Below are 6,330 nucleotides of genomic sequence, written 5' to 3' on the forward strand. Positions count from 1 at the left end.
TGAATTATACAGCCTTTCAATAAACTCTTCCTCTGAGCTTATGAGGCACCGATATGATCTGGTTCATGATGTTCTTCATTGGTCAGTGTGATCTTGGGAGCTGAACAAGCCATGGGGGAATAAGAGGCAAAAAACCATGCATTTACTACTGCAGGATTATTCCACAACTTGTGGTAAGAAATAACTATGGAACTGTGCACAATAACTGATTATTTTTGACCCATCACTGTCAGATGGCTGTCTATTCTTTACTGGCAACACATGCGGACAAAAATGTGACAGAGTTGTATGTGGTGACAGACTAAGAAGAGTAAAGGGTCTATCTTGTCAGAAGTGCCAACTGATTTCCCAAGGGCCCAGAACAAATAGGTGCCTTCATGGTAGTTAATCAAAAGGGAGATATCTATATCTGTATCTATACTACTTGTACATCTGTGTCTATATCTTTCTATCTGTACTTGCATGACAGATTTTTTTATTAAGGGTCCTTCACACTCCCATCACTTTTAGGTGTATTAATTCTTAGAGCAACCCTTCGAAACAAGAGTTAATGCTATCAATTTCCAACATACCATGTTACATAGAAATGGAAGAACTAGGAATGAACCACAGAACATTACAAAGACTTCATTCAGAGGTTCTTAATCCAGGTTATGTAGAAAAATCACATTCTGAGCTTAAAAGAAATTACAGATACAAGAACACATACCTGGGAATTCTGATTCCATTGGTCTGTGGTGTGATCTAACAAATGCATGATTTTAGAGCTGGTTAGGAGGATGTGACACAAAGTTAAGTTCCGGACATATTGCTTATTCATATTCTACCTTACTTCTCTGTATCTTTATTTCAAAAAGAGAAATCAGTCAAGTTTCCCAGATTTCTCACTACTGAGAGTCCTATCAGACAGATACATGATACCTGAAAGTTATGAATTAATGATGTCTTGTCAAAAAATCTTTCTACTCTTGCTTATTTTATGATCAAAAGAATCTGTCGTGTTGATAAATTTCAAAAATATTTTATAAGTTATTAAGTATGCAACACTAATATTACAGGTGAAAAGAACTTATTGACAGGATAGGAAAATTTTTGCATCAATGGCATGCATAACTAAGTAAAATACTTAAGTAGGAATCTTGTGTATACCCCTACCCCCCAAGGATCTTTTTGCCATTGCAAATTTGTTTTGCCATTCTTGACTTATTCTATTGACAAAATTTTACTTATATTTACACTAATGACCACTTACTTCAATTGTAATTTCTTAATGGTTCTCAATATAGGATTGGAGAACTGCATGTTTCTAAAAATGGAGCTGTCCAGCCTGTGTCTACATAAAAGTAATAAGGATTGAATACTACTAAGTTATAAGCACTAAACTATTAAATTGTGTTAAATTGAGTACCTACTATGTGTTAGGTATTATGCTAGAATCTTTTTTTTTTTTCTTTTCTTCATTTAGTGTCAAAACAATGTGGGGTCCCGGTGAAAGAACCTTGCTCTGTGCCATACAGATGATGTAGCAGTGACTAGAGAGGTGAGGTCAGTTGCCCCAAAACACACTACACTACACATAAATTGAGCCAAAGTAAATGCAGTCAGTCCTGCCTCAAAGCATTTACCTTTTGCTTTTTATCTAATGGCTACAATTTTTATGATTAGTGTCATAGGCAAACATCACTTTCTTATTATTTCTATAAATAAAATTTATTTAGCAAGTAGCAGAGTAAGAAAGCTGTGCATTATGAAACAGGACATCTTAGGTTATTTCTTAATAAAATGGATTCATATGTTGAGAACATAAAACTATGTCTTTTGAATCAGAGAGCCTGGGGTTAAAGTATCTCTGCTAAGATCTGTTCCTGTACTAGCTTTATTCAGTTAATTCATCTGACTACAGGAAAAAAATATGGAACCTGTACCTTAACTTGTTGAAAGATTTAATGCAAAAATCGCTATTAAAAACACTTAACATAGTCCTTTTCTCATAGTGGGTGCTTCATAAATGCAGTTATTGTTATCATTAATAAGAATTTTATTGGATAATAAGACCATATCATTCCTGTTCACTTCTCTGTGAGTTTTAGAAAACCAGGATAAGATGGGACTGATAAATGGTATAAGCCTTTATATGGCCAGTACAAAATTCAATGAGCAATTTTTTGTATTACATTCCCAAATCTAGGGAACTTAATTGAGTCCTCTGAATAAAATCATGCAGTACATGAGAAGAACTGTGCTTTAGAGGTGGTTGGAGGCATAAAGGATAAATGGTCTGGGTGAACTTATATGGAGGCCAATGGTGACCTTGAGTTAGTGGTTTGTATCAGGCTAAATGGAATAATCTGGGAAGCAGGAACATCCAAGTGCCTTTAACACTATACAGGGAAGTATTCTGGTAACACCACATAGTAGTTCTTCCCACATTTATCAAATAGTGGACAACTAGTATTCCAGGCCCCTTTAGAAGTCAACTAATCACAGGAAATATAAAAAATAACAGTAAGCTTTTGTATCAATATTGGAAATATTGTCAGTATTACATTAGATAACCAGCAAATGGGAGCGATTATGAGAATCAACATCAACAACCCTTTCTGAGAAAACAATATAGACTATTAGACTTTTTGACAGAATTTTATTCATACGCTAACCTTTAGAAACACTAGTTTTAGAAGTAAAGAAGAGCTGTAAAAGAAATGCTGTCCATGATCTGGAAGTTGGCTGAGGTGGGCAGTGCAAGAGCTAACATTGCCAGATTCCTGAAAGAAAACTTGTGTGGTATTTCATGGATTCACAATCTCTTCCACTGTGGCGGACTTCTTCCCCACTACAGAAAACAGCAAAAACAACAAGGCAGCCCAGGTAGACACAGAGTACATCATGTATCTTTAAGTCAAGGAAGAGAGGGATAGAAAACTGTGTACGAAAGTCTGACTCCAAGAAATAGCAATTGAGTGAGTGAATAAATGTCAGAACAGAAATTAAAACAGTGCTAAAAGAAATAAATGATATCCTGGTATAAAAGACAGATTGAGAAATCATTATAATTCAGAGGAGTATCTTAAAATACGAAGTCAACAAATGGGAGTGATTAAAATCATGTCTGTGAAGGTAGACCATGAATTTTTATTAGGACTATACTATTTAGGAGCTATGTGAATCAGGGATATATTTAATCCCTCTTTACCTCAGTTTTTAAATCTGTCAAATGGATATAAAAATTTCTGTCTAGAGAACTACAAAGAATCTTAAATGGATTAATGTACACAAAGCACTTATTCTATTATAAACTCTTATTAGGTTTTTAGGAAAATTAATTATAAAAAGCATAAAAATAGGAAATATAGGTATTGTAACTGAAAAGAAAGTTAAGGATATAGGAAAGAATCAAGAAATTAGTTCACAAAATTATAAAATTAAAAGTGTTGCATAAATAACAATAACACATGTATCATTATAATGTTGGGTTGAATCATGAAAGTGATGGTTTATAGGTAATAAAAAGTCAAATATCAAATGTCAGCAACTTCTTATGGATCAGCATAAGAATTTCATGTGTTTTATAAATTCTCTTTTACAGAGAATCCATTTAAAAAGCTCATCCAGACCTATACCTTGTACATGTTGAGATTGTAGTCTTGAGCATACCTTAGAAATATTTCATACTCAAAATCACAAAAATGGAATAATTATAGTTACTATTCTTGAAACTTCTTTGTTAGTGAAATAACTCAAATCATTTTATTAAGATTACAAAGAAGGAATTCATTTATTGCTATCTCATTTTAATTTTAACAGGTAGACAATCTTATTTTTAATTTCCTTCTTTTAAAACTAATTCAGAAACTAAGATGGAAGCACTTAATATCTATTCAATGTACTTGAAACACAGAAAATATTTTCTAGAGGTAATAGCAATTAGACATGTATAATTATACAGAAGAGCAATTTATTTAATGAGATTTCACTAAGTTATTTAATTTGCAATTAGATTATACAAGAGTGGAAAATATTTGAGTTTGTAAAATGACCTAAAAGAGTAAAACCTTTTCTTATTTTAGTTTGTATAATTGTGAGTGTTTGTGAAATGACTTTGAGGTGTACTTAATCATATCTGTTCTGCTGTGGTAATGAATGATCCTTTTGACAGTTGTCATTCAACTGGAATGGCAGATGTATCAAGATATATTCATGTTTTAATACAATGGAAGGCATATTAAGAAAGTTAACTTAATGATATATTTTGTAATTTTTAAATAATGAAAAGTCACTTACATGTATGTTACATATTTTATCCAGAATATTATTTGTGAGTAGCATATTTTCAAGATAAATGCAATTTTACTGAATCATTTGGCTAAGAATTTAAAATTCTAAGAATGTAATTCAAAGAAAAATTGTTTTCTCTTTCTACTGAACACAAATCTGTTGGAATCCTAGAAGTTTATGAATCATTTTCACTTCAGTGTAATATAATAGTTTGGTTAATAACTCACTTTCTGTGTCTTTAGAGAATAATAACTAATGGGAAATCAGTCTCTGAGTTCTGCTGAAGTGAGAAATTTGCTCTGCTCTAATGTAGACAAGTGGAGAGATTGCTGGAAAGACCCAAGTTCCTCTCTGTGGTGACGACGCTACTTGTTGGAACATCGTCCTTGATCAGATCTCCACTGAGATCCACCCACTCTTTGATTCTTAGTGGTCATGTGCATTGGCCAGGACTCAAATCAATCAAGTCATGGAAAAAGCAGGACCTCAGGATTCCAAATACAGAGGACCTGCAACTGTAGAGGATTCTGTTTGGAAGCAAGGCCTGGGACAAATGGGGTTTGGGCAGTGACCAAGAAGAACTTGAAGAATTTCAAGTCTTCCACTTGCTAGCTATAAAAGTAAGAGTAATTTAGTTAACTCTTCCCTGCTTATTTATAAAAGAGAGTCAATGATACCTACTCACAAGGTAGCTTGAGTTCAAATGAGTTATTACTTTAAAATCATTTAAACAGTATTAATCATATTAAAAACATGTAATAAGTTTAGTAATTACTGCTAAAACTACATCCCCTATGCCTAATCTATAGACCTCTTTTATGTTTCTAATATACAATTCTGAGTGCTAAATTCAGGTTCACTTTAAGGGGAGATTAACATAGATTGTTTCTGATTCCTTCAGATGACCAGTGTTTTGCAATACTTAATATCCTGTTATAAATTAATCTTCATTGTGAAATATAAAACTAAGGTAATGGGAAAAGGTAAACTTATTCACATTTGGATGGTGGTTTTTTTTTTGGCCATCTACTCACAAATCACTCAAATCTCTGAAGTGAATTGATCTATCTCAAATGAAGGACATATCAAAATAGATAACTATATACCAAGTTCCTTTGTATCTACTTCATCCATCCTCTTTTCTCTTTCTCTTTCTCTTTCTAGTATTCTCTCTCCTTTTCTTTTCCTTTATGGAGTTGCAACTTTAGTATGAAAATGAGAGAATTAGGGTGATCCCAGATTAGAAGGTATTTTTATTGGCCTTGGAAAACTGAAAGACAAGGAAGTAAAATCAGGGGAAAGAAAGCAAATTGCTGGTCTTTCCTAGTGAAGAAGGAAGTTCCTCAGGTATTCAAACTCTCTTACCGTGGAAACCAGTGGACAGGATTTCAGAAAGTCAGCATTCCTAAAGAATATACAATGTACTCATTTATTATTTTTAAATTTATATTAAAATTATAAAGTCAAGGGGAATTCATTGTGATACGTTCATACATGTGCATGACGTTGTTAGTTTCCTTCTGCTGTTCTTCCCCTTTCCCATTCCTTCTCCCTCTACCTCATTCCCCTTCATCTACTCCACTGATCTCACTCCATTTTCATGAGCTCTTCCCCCCCATTTTTAATTTATTATTTTTCTCTAGCTTCTGCATATAAGAGAAAACATTTGACTCCTGACTTTCTGAGTTTGGCTTATTTCACTTAGCATGATGTTCTCCTGTTCTATCCATTTACCAGCAGTGACATAATTTCATTCTTCTTTATGACCCAATAAAATTTTATTGTGTACATATACCATATTTTGTTTATCCAATAGTATATTGAGGGACACCTAAGCTGGTTCCATAACTTAGTTATTGTGAATCATGTCGCTCAAGATTGCTATTCATGTATCACTGATTTTAGTTCTTTCGGATAAATAGTAAGGAGTGAGATAGCTGGGTCGTATGTTGGATCCATTCCAAGAGCCCAGCCATCAGCCTTTGATACTCTCCATGTAGTTGATATGTGCAACTGGAATTCAGACTTACTGATCCAAACACAGAGGATCTCTTC

This window comes from Sciurus carolinensis, chromosome 4, assembly GCF_902686445.1.
Source record: "Sciurus carolinensis chromosome 4, mSciCar1.2, whole genome shotgun sequence".
Taxonomy (NCBI): domain Eukaryota; kingdom Metazoa; phylum Chordata; class Mammalia; order Rodentia; family Sciuridae; genus Sciurus; species Sciurus carolinensis.